The 9,849-nt window shown below is 40.1% G+C and overlaps 1 long non-coding RNA gene and 1 pseudogene across 1 annotated transcript; both read right to left on the reverse strand.

The window, feature by feature from the left end:
- Window positions 1-2,126: 2,126 nt before the first annotated feature.
- Window positions 2,127-2,764, reverse strand: LOC114781572 (uncharacterized). Its single transcript, XR_003747704.1, has 3 exons — window positions 2,646-2,764; window positions 2,522-2,566; window positions 2,127-2,444 (listed from the first exon to the last, which is right to left on the reverse strand). It is a non-coding gene; the product is annotated as an uncharacterized LOC114781572 (long non-coding RNA).
- A 4,567-nt stretch (window positions 2,765-7,331) lies between these two features.
- Window positions 7,332-7,450, reverse strand: LOC114781574 (uncharacterized; annotated as a pseudogene).
- Window positions 7,451-9,849: the final 2,399 nt, after the last annotated feature.

Raw genomic sequence — 9,849 nt, forward strand, 5'->3', positions numbered from 1 at the left:
GGTAGGTAGTGTGTTTTGTATACAGCCATGGCAGCACGATGCCAACGGTGGTTTGACCAAAAGGGTCTAGACCCGTGCATTCTATGAACTCGTCACGGTATTTCAGACACGCCTCTCTTAACAGCACGACGTCGTTTCGGATCCGTAGCAAACGGAGTTCCTTCTGGAAAAAATCAAAACACCACCGCACGCTGATTCGTTTGTACCAGGTCATCAAATCACGTCTGCCAGCATTGGACCCCATGTAGTGTCATATCACATAAAGGAGGTCTTATCCGGGTATGGGGCCGTATGTAATGGCGGTGTGAGTCGTGATGGTTAAACTTGGGTGGGAAATAACCCTTTTCTGTTGTGGTGGTGAGATTTAACGCAGCTGTTTGTTTTTGCCAGACTCATCGGTAGAACAGATAATGCTGTCGATAAAACGCGCTGTTTAAAACATGCATCATACATGAATATCAGACGGCATCCAGTCATTGTCACATCTAGTTTTGATCCCGTTGTTTGGTAGTAATATTCCAAAAGTATGAAATTATCAAACCCTGCAGCGTGTGTGCTAAAAATGTGAAACCGTTTGAACCTCGGTCGACGGAGCCAATTCACAAATTCACGCACACACCCGTCACCCTCAGCCGTGAACTCCACACCTGTAAATGTAATGCGCAAACAAAATTTGCATGATGTTTGCCGTTCTCGAAACGTGTTTCAAAATCAAAAAAAATGTAGCGGTGTTTGTCTCCTTCAATCTAATGGGTTGTATGAAGCATTCATGCTTAGCGTCTGGAATAATTCTTCACGGACAATGAACACAGTGTGGTGTCGGACACGTTGTGTGGTTTGGGGTTTTTAACACTAACGTGGGTAACGCCTGTTACAATTCTTACAAAATTTTGTAAGATCACAATTTGACGCCACCACGCCAGGATCGCTCTTCATAGGACGCGGCTGTTTATGTTTGTCAAAACAAAATCAGACTTGCAAAACCTCCCACAAGACGAGCAATATCTCGAACCTGTGACCCTTGAAGGGCATCCGGGGTCGTTACAAACATCACACCTGTATTTGCAACCATGCTCTCGGAACGAAGTGTAACCGGCATAGCAGAATTCACAGACATACGGCACCCCCATGAACGCCTTGAGGTTTAATATTCCGTAGTAATGGCTGTCGTGTATGTATAAAAAGGCTGTTTTTGTATGCGGTACAGTGCTAGTTTGAAATTTCTGCAACACCCCTACGTCTGATCTGTAAAAGATCACAATCTTGATGTCCAATAAGCTCTCAAATTTTGGAACATCATTAAAGCCGACTTTATGGTGAATAGGTAGTCCACACCGTGTCTGAAATGTGGCAGCCAATTTTTCTAAATAAGCTGTTGGTTTCTCAGGGTTTACAAAATTTGCCAGGCATATCGCGAAGCACAATTGGTTTGTAACGTTAACGGGGCAGAATAGATTCATCCTGTTCTTGCTTATTATCTGATCATGAGCCAAATCACGCAATTTACGCCGTGCGCCCCCATCACGACCTCTAGCGATTGAAACAGTCAGGTGTAGTGTCTCATCGCACATGATTTTTTTATTGCTTTGGATTATTTTTTCGATGGCGTCCATCAGAATTTCATACGAATGGTTATTCGCGGGTGAAAGGATCGCATTAACATCTGAAACCAGGGTATCGCCACTCAGTGCGACGTCGAAAACACCGCTCTGTCCGGCCAGTGTGTGTGAGAATTTTACGATGTCTTTGAATACATCGTGGATGTGTGAAATATATGATGTTATGTCGCTGCTCGAAACGGATCTGAAATTAATATCACGACGCAGCAGTACCACCCCATTGAACCGTGGTTTATGTGTAACATGATACCCGTCTATCACAGCATGCTTATCGACTTCTTCTAAGGATACTGGATCAGATTCAGCACCACAACCATTTTGAATTTGATGTAAAACATTATTAAACATCTCAATTTCCCCCCATGTCTCGACGTTTAACATGTCGTGTAGTGTTTTATTAAAATTGTCCACTGCATCACCACCAATACATTGACGTTTAGACGGCTCCATTATGGTTGACAACAAGGTTTAAAACACCCTTACACACGTGAAATGCCACTTAACGCAACAAAACCGTTGATAACGATGACCAATCAACACGCTTCAGATCTGATGTATGTTCTACAGCTTTGGCTATAATCCCCACAGTACTAATCAACTTTTCTTGCAAGTCATACACCTTAACAATGTTATCTAATACCTGTTTAAGGCATACACAGCATTCAGAATGATTAGAAAACCGCCGGTACCTCTGTGGGTCGATGTGGTTTGGTTCTGTTTGCGTAGCGATGTCTGATCTGGCAAAATCTACAGCATCCCACGCTTTGTAATCCGCGTTGGTCCAATCGGTGACAAAGTCGAGATCAACGTTTACGGGGGTTCTACCTGTAACAAAATCACACGATGTTAAAATTAATATTTCATTAAAATAACGATTGCGTTAAAACCATGTAAATACACACCTTCTGGCTTTTCCGGGAGCTTGAAAGCTGTTTTCGTCTTCTTTCCTGATAGTTTTATCAAACCTGATTGTCAATATTTTATTAAAATAATAATAAATTGTGTTAAAACATATGTAATACACACCTTGCGGCTTTTTCACCATATGTTTTTGTGCCTTTTCCACGCACAGATCCACCACGGGAGCTAGGTGCTTGCGTTTGCGTGTAGCCTTCCGACCTGACGGCTTGTCGACCCCTGTATTATCAACGCGTGGCTTAGGAATGGTGTCCACTAGTTGTCTGATGGTTGCTGTACAGAACGAGAGATATTACAATCACAACCATATGATGAAAATTTCATAAAAACCGTATTAGATAGTCATAAATATATTACCTAAACTGTCGGCTGAGCATCCAACATCCTCGGTTACAACGTTGTAATTTGGATAATGTTCTGCTATTAGAATGCATACACGGTCAAAAAACACACTCACAACTATGTAGTGGTATTATTATTAGTAGGATCTGTGGTTTTTACAATTACCTTGGTATGAAATTTGTGGTTCAGAATCACCCGCACCAAAACCCTCGGTCCATAGACTTTCGAACCCCGGTGTTTCAAAACACGCCAGGTTTGATGGTCCTTCGAGTGGTTCTACAGAAAAGTTACACCTATTAACAAATAAATAAATAAAACACACACATACGTTGTAACAAGACTTATAGTTTATGTGTTATGAAAAACTTACTGAGAGTCCATAGCCGGTGATGATCCTTGCGATGTCGAACCGTTTGAATGAAGACCTCGTGGGCCTCTCTTGTTAAATAGGCCTCTGTGTGTGTGTGCGCGTGAGAATTGTAAGGTCCCACGTGATTCGGTGTTTGCGAGAATGGTGAAACCAGATGACTCACGTTGTAAAAACATATGGTGCGTTTGTTGGAGGATGTGCTAGGGGTCTGTGTGTGTGTGGTGTGTGTGTGTGTGTGTGTGTGTGTGTGGGTGAGGGAAATCATAAAACGGTTTCATTTATTTTAACAGTAGGGGTATGAAATTAACATTGTTTGAAGCCAAAATAGTTTTTCTTTAACTAGAAACAGTTTTTAAAACATATATCATTTAAATAAGGTTTCTGTTTTGGTCTGTGTGTGTGGTGTGTGTGTGTGGTGTGGTGTGTGTGTCAATATGAGACTCTGCTAGGTGTCGGGGAAGAATGTGTGATGAACCCGGGGAGGGATGTGCGTGGGGAAAGGGATGTCATTGGGAGAAATGGGGCATAAGCCATCAGCAATGGCGTAGTTGTAAATAAGTGATAAGAAATCTGTTTTAAAAGTTAGTCTAAGTGTATATGACATCTGTAATGCATCACATGGGAGAGAGCGATAGAGTATGTCCTGAAGGTGCTGTGATACTTCCTACATACAAAATGGGGATTCTACCATATTTCAGTCAGTATATGAATAGAGTATGCGTTTGTATTTTTAAAATAGTCTGTGTAAGTATTGTGTTTAAACGTGTTAAACACTGAAACAGTAGTTGAGTAAAACCATACACTTAAAAATAAGGTTTCTGTTTTAAAAGAAAGTTCTAAAGGGGTGTGTGATATTTGTAAAAGGTCACACGTTGATTCGGCGTTTGCGAGAATGGTGAAACCATATGACTCACGTTGTAAAAACATATGGTGCGTTAGGTGTTAAAAAGCTTTGTTGGAGGATGTGCTAGGGGTCTGTGTGTGTGTGTGTGTGTGTGTGTGTGTGTGTGTGTGTGTGGGTGAGGGAAATCATAAAACGGTTTCATTTATTTTAACAGTAGGGGTATGAAATTAACATTGTTTGAAGCCAAAATAGTTTTTCTTTAACTAGAAACAGTTTTTAAAACATATATCATTTAAATAAGGTTTCTGTTCTGGTCTGTGTGTGTGTGTGTGTGTGTGTGTGTGTGTGTGTGTGTGTGTGTCAATATGAGACACTGCTAGGTGTCGGGGAAGAATGTGTGATGAACCCGGGGAGGGATGTGCGTGGGGAAAGGGATGTCATTGGGATAAATGGGGCATAAGCCATCAGCAGTGGCCGTAGTTGTAAATAAGTGATAAGAAATCTGTTTTAAAAGTTAGTCTAAGTGTATATGACATATGTAATGCGTCACATGGGAGAGAGCGATAGAGTATGTCCTGAAGGTGCTGTGAGTACTTCCTACATACAAATGGGGGGTTTCTACCATATTCAGTCAGTATATGAATAGAGTATGCGTTTGTATTTTTAAAATAAGTCTGTGTAAGTATTGTGTTTAAACGTGTTAAACACTGAAACAGTAGTTGAGTAAAACCATACACTTAAAATAAGGTTTCTGTTTTAAAAGAACGTTCTAAGGTGTGTGTGGAGATTTGTATGTCACACGTGGATTCAGTGTTTGCGAGAAAGAGGTAATGGTATGCTGGCTTATAACACCCCCACAACAAGCCATAGTTTGTAAACAAGTGGTAAGACATCTGTTTTTAAAACCTGTCTAAGTGTTTATGTAAGAATGGACATCGCGGGAACATACTTGTCTTACATAACAGATGTCCGAAGGGGGAAGGATGGAAGGAGGTCATAAATTACGCGCAGGGTCCGATGGAGAAGGCAGAAAGGGAGAAGGCCATAAATTACGCGCACAGTGTCCACTGTCCAGTGGAGAAGGGGAGAATGTAGAAGGGTAGATGGTCATAAATAACGCGCTTTTTCCTCATACAGATATGTCATCAATCATTTTTGACATAAAGTATATAATTATTACTACTTCCCGTATCACAAAACTCCTGCTTGAAAAATCTTGAACTTTAAACCAAAGGGGCGTTGAACACAGATCAAAGAGTGAAAACTCCCGCCTTTACTGTCAATTATGATGAGGAAAAGGCAAAAAGTTGGAGTGGTAAGCTTTTATTTGCAAGACACAAATAAAGTGCACACCTTTCCCGAGGCAATGCAATACTGGGTCGATGAATGGAGCGGATGGAGCAGGCCCTATTGCCAACTCCCTGTTCTAAAAATCCGCTTTATATGACATATCAGATATTAAATTGACATCAGGGTGCGTAGCACCTGAAGGCTGAGGGCTGGAAAATCCCACCTAATCGATTCAGCTCCAAGCCTGGGAATGATCGTTGTAAGCACACACAGACAAAGAAACCTGAGAGAAGTTTTTAAAAAAAAAAAAGAACAATAAAGAAGAAAAAAGGAGGGGAAACATATCAAAGAAAGAAAATACCCCCTTAAACTACTTAAAAAAAGGTAAACAAAGTGATGTTAAAGTACTTTCATTTTAAAAGTTTAACAATAGTTAAAGCTACAGCACCTGGCATTCCCACTTAGTCTCCCATCCAATGTACTAACCAGGCCCAAGCCTTCTTAGCTTGTGAGATCAAACAAGATTGGGCATTCTTCAGCTGGTTTGTCGCTACACACACACTCTGCTTGAAAATCTTGAATCTTTAAACCAAAATGCGGCTTTGATGAACTTGAAAACATTATAACGTGCCAAAACTCCCGCTTTACTGTCAAAATTATGATGAAGAAAAGAGCCAAAAAAGCTAACAAAGGCCATGTAAATACTTTCATTTTAAAGTTTTTCAATCGTTAAAGCTTACAGCACACTGGTATTCCCAGGTATAGTCTCCCATCCAAGTATAACCAGGCCCAAAGCCTTCTTAGCCTTCTGAGATCAGGACAATAATGGGCATTCTTCAGCTGGTTGTTTCCGTACAACAACTCTGCTTCTTGAAAATCTTTAACCTTTAACCAAAGGGGCTTGAAACACATCTCAAAGAGTGAAAACTTCCCGCTTTTACTGTCAAATTATTATGGAGAAAAGGCAAAAAAAAGCTAACGAAAAGCCATGTAAATACTTTCATTTTAAAAGTTTTTAAATAGTTAAAGCTTACAGCACCTGGTATTCCCAGGTAGTCTCCCATCCAAGCACTAACCAGGCCCAAGCCTTCTTAGCTTCTGAGATCAGACAAGAATGGGGCATTCTTCAGCTGGTTTGTCCATACACAAACTCTGCTTGAAAATCTTTGAACTTTAAACCCAAAGGGGCTTGAACACATATCAAAGAGTGAAAACTCCCGCTTTACTGTCAAATTATGATGGAGAAAAGGCGAAAAGTTGGAGTGGTAAGCTTTTATTGCATACAACAAATAAAGTGCACACCTTCTAGAGGCAATGCAATACTGGTCGATGAATGGAGCGGATGGAGCAGGCCCTATTGCCAACTCCCTGTTCTAAAAATCCGCTTAATATGACATATCAGATATTAAATTGACATCAGGGTGCGTAGCACCTGAAGGCCGAGGGCTGGAAAATACCCACCTAATCGATTCAGCTCCAAGCCTGTGAATGATCGTTGTAGAGCACACACAGACAAAGAACCCTGAAGAGAAGTTTAAAAAAAAAAAAAAAAAAGAAAAGAAAAAAGGCGGGAAAACATATCAAAGAAAGAAAATACCCCTTAACTTACTTAAAAAAAGCTAACAAAGTGATGTAAATACTTTCATTTTAAAAGTTTTTCAATAGTTAAAGCTTACAGCACCTGGTATTCCCAGGTAGTCTCCCATCCAAGTACTAACCAGGGCCCAAGCCTTCTTAGCTTCTGAGATCAGACAATAATGGGCATTCTTCAGCTGGTTTGTCCGTACACAAACTCTGCTTGAAAATCTTTAACTTTAAACCAAAGGGCTTGAACACATATCAAAGAGTGAAAACTCCCGCTTTACTGTCACATTATTATGGAGAAAAGGCAAAAAAAGCTAACAAAGCCATGTAAATACTTTCATTTTAAAAGTTTTTCAATAGTTAAAGCTTACAGCACCTGGTATTCCCAGGTAGTCTCCCATCCAAGTACTAACCAGGCCCAAGCATTCTTAGCTTCTGAGATCAGACAAGATTGGGCATTCTTCAGCTGGTTTGTCTGTACACAAACTCTGCTTTGAAAATCTTGAACTTTAAACCAAAGGGTCTTGAACACATATCAACGAGTGAAAATCCCGCTTTTACTGTCAAATTATGATGGAGAAAAGGCAAAAAGTTGGGTGGTAAGCTTTTATTTGCAATAACAAATAAAGTGCACACCTGTCTAGAGGCAATGCCAATACTGGGCGATGAATGGAGCGGGATGGAAGCCGGCCCTCTTGCCAACTCCCTGTTCTAAAAATCCGCTTAATATGACTTAATCAGATATTAATTGACATCAGGGTGCGTAGCACCTGAAGGGCCGAGGGCTGACTGCGAAAATCCCACCTAATCGATTCAGCTCCAAGCCTGTGAATGATCGTGTTAGAGCACACACAGACAAAGAAACCTAAGAGAAGGTTTTAAAAAAAAAAAAAGAAAAGAAAAACGGCGGGAAAACATATCAAGAAAGAAATTACCCTCTTCTTAACTGTACTTTAAAAAAAGCTAACAAAGTGATGTAAATACTTTCATTTTAAAGTTTTTCAATAGTTAAAGCTTACAGCACCTGGTATTCCAGGTAGTCTCCCATCCAAGTACTAAACCAGGCCCAAGCCTTCTTAGCTTCTGAGATCAGACAAGATTGGGCATTCTTCAGCTGGTTTGTCTGTACACAAACTCTGCTTGAAAAATCTTGAACTTTAAACCAAAGGGGCTTGAAAACATATCAAAGAGTGAAAACTCCCGCTTTACTGTCAAATTATGATGGAGAAAAGGCAAAAAAAAGCTAACAAAGCCATGTAAATACTTTCGTTTTAAAAGTTTTTTCAATAGTAAAGCTTACAGCACCTGGTATTCCCAGGTAGTCTCCCATCCAAGTACTAACCAGGCCCAGCCTTCTTAGCTTCTGAGATCAGACAAGAATGGGCAGTCTTCAGCTGTTTGTCCGTACACAAACTCTGCTTGAAAAATCTTTAACTTTAAAAACCAAAGGGGCTTGAACCACATATCAAAGAGTGAAAACTCCCGCTTTACTGTCAAATTATGATGGAGAAAGGCAAAAAAGCTAACAAGCCATGTAAATACTTCATTTAAAAGTTTTTCAATAGTTAAAGCTTACAGCACCTGGTATTCCCAGGTAGTCTCCCATACCAAGTAATAACCAGGCCCAAGCATTCGTACTTCTGAGATCAGACAAGATTGGGCATTCTTCAGCTGGTTTGTCTGTAAAAATGGTTTGTCTTCTAAAAAATCCGCTTAATATGACATATCAGATATTAAATTGACATCAGGGTGCGTAGCACCTGAAGGCCGAGGGCTGGAAAATCCCACCTAATCGATTCAGCTCCAAGCCTGTGAATGATCGTTGTAGAGCACACACAGACAAAGAAACCTGAAGAGAAGTTTACAAAAAAAAAAAAAAAAGAAAAAAAAAGATAAAAGGCGGGAAAACATATCAAAGAAAGAAAATACCCCTTAACTTACTTTTAAAAAAGCTAACAAAGTCATGTAAATACTTTCATTTTACAAGTTTAACAATAGTTTAAAGCTTACAGCACCTGGCCATTCCCACGTAGTCTCCCATCCAAGTACTAACCAGGCCCAAGCCTTCTTAGCTTCTGAGATCAGACAAGATTGGGCATTCTTCAGCTGGTTGTCCGTACACAAACTCTGCTTGAAAATCTGAACTTTAAACCAAAAGGGCTTTGAGAAACATTATAAAGATGCCGAAACCTCCCGCTTTACTGTCAAATTATGATGGAGAAAAGGCAAAAAAAAGCTAACAAAGCCATGTAAATACTTTATTTTAAAAAGTTTTCAATAGTTAAAGCTTACAGCACCTGGTATTCCCAGGTAGGTCTCCCATCCAAGTACAAACCAGGCCCAAGCCTTCTTAGCTTCTGAGATCAAACAAGATTGGGCATTCTTCAGCTGGTTTGTCCGTACACAAACTCTGCTTATAAATCTTTAACTTTAAACCAAAGGGGCTTGAACACATATCAAAGAGTGAAAACTCCCGCTTTACTGTCAAATTATGATGGAGAAAAGGCAAAAAAGCTAACAAAGCCATGTAAATATTTCATTTTAAAAGTTTTTCAATAGTTAAAGCTTACAGCACCTGGTATTCCCAAGTAGTCTCCCATCCAAGTACTAACCAGGCCCAAGCCTTCTAGCTTCTGAGATCAACAAGATTGGCATTCTTCAGCTGGTTTGTGTACACAAACTCTGCTTGAAAATCTTGAACTTTAAACCAAAGGGGCTTGAAACACATATCAAAGAGTGAAAAATCCCGCTTTACTGTCAAATTATGATGGGAGAGAAAGGCAAAGTTGGAGTGGTAAGCTTTATTTGCAATACAACAAATAAAGTGCACACCTTCTAGAGGCAATGCAATACTGGGTCGATGAATGGAGCGGATGGAGCAG

The sequence above is a fragment of the Denticeps clupeoides genome, unplaced genomic scaffold, assembly GCF_900700375.1.
Source record: "Denticeps clupeoides unplaced genomic scaffold, fDenClu1.1, whole genome shotgun sequence".
In the NCBI taxonomy this organism is placed as follows: Eukaryota; Metazoa; Chordata; class Actinopteri; order Clupeiformes; family Denticipitidae; genus Denticeps; species Denticeps clupeoides.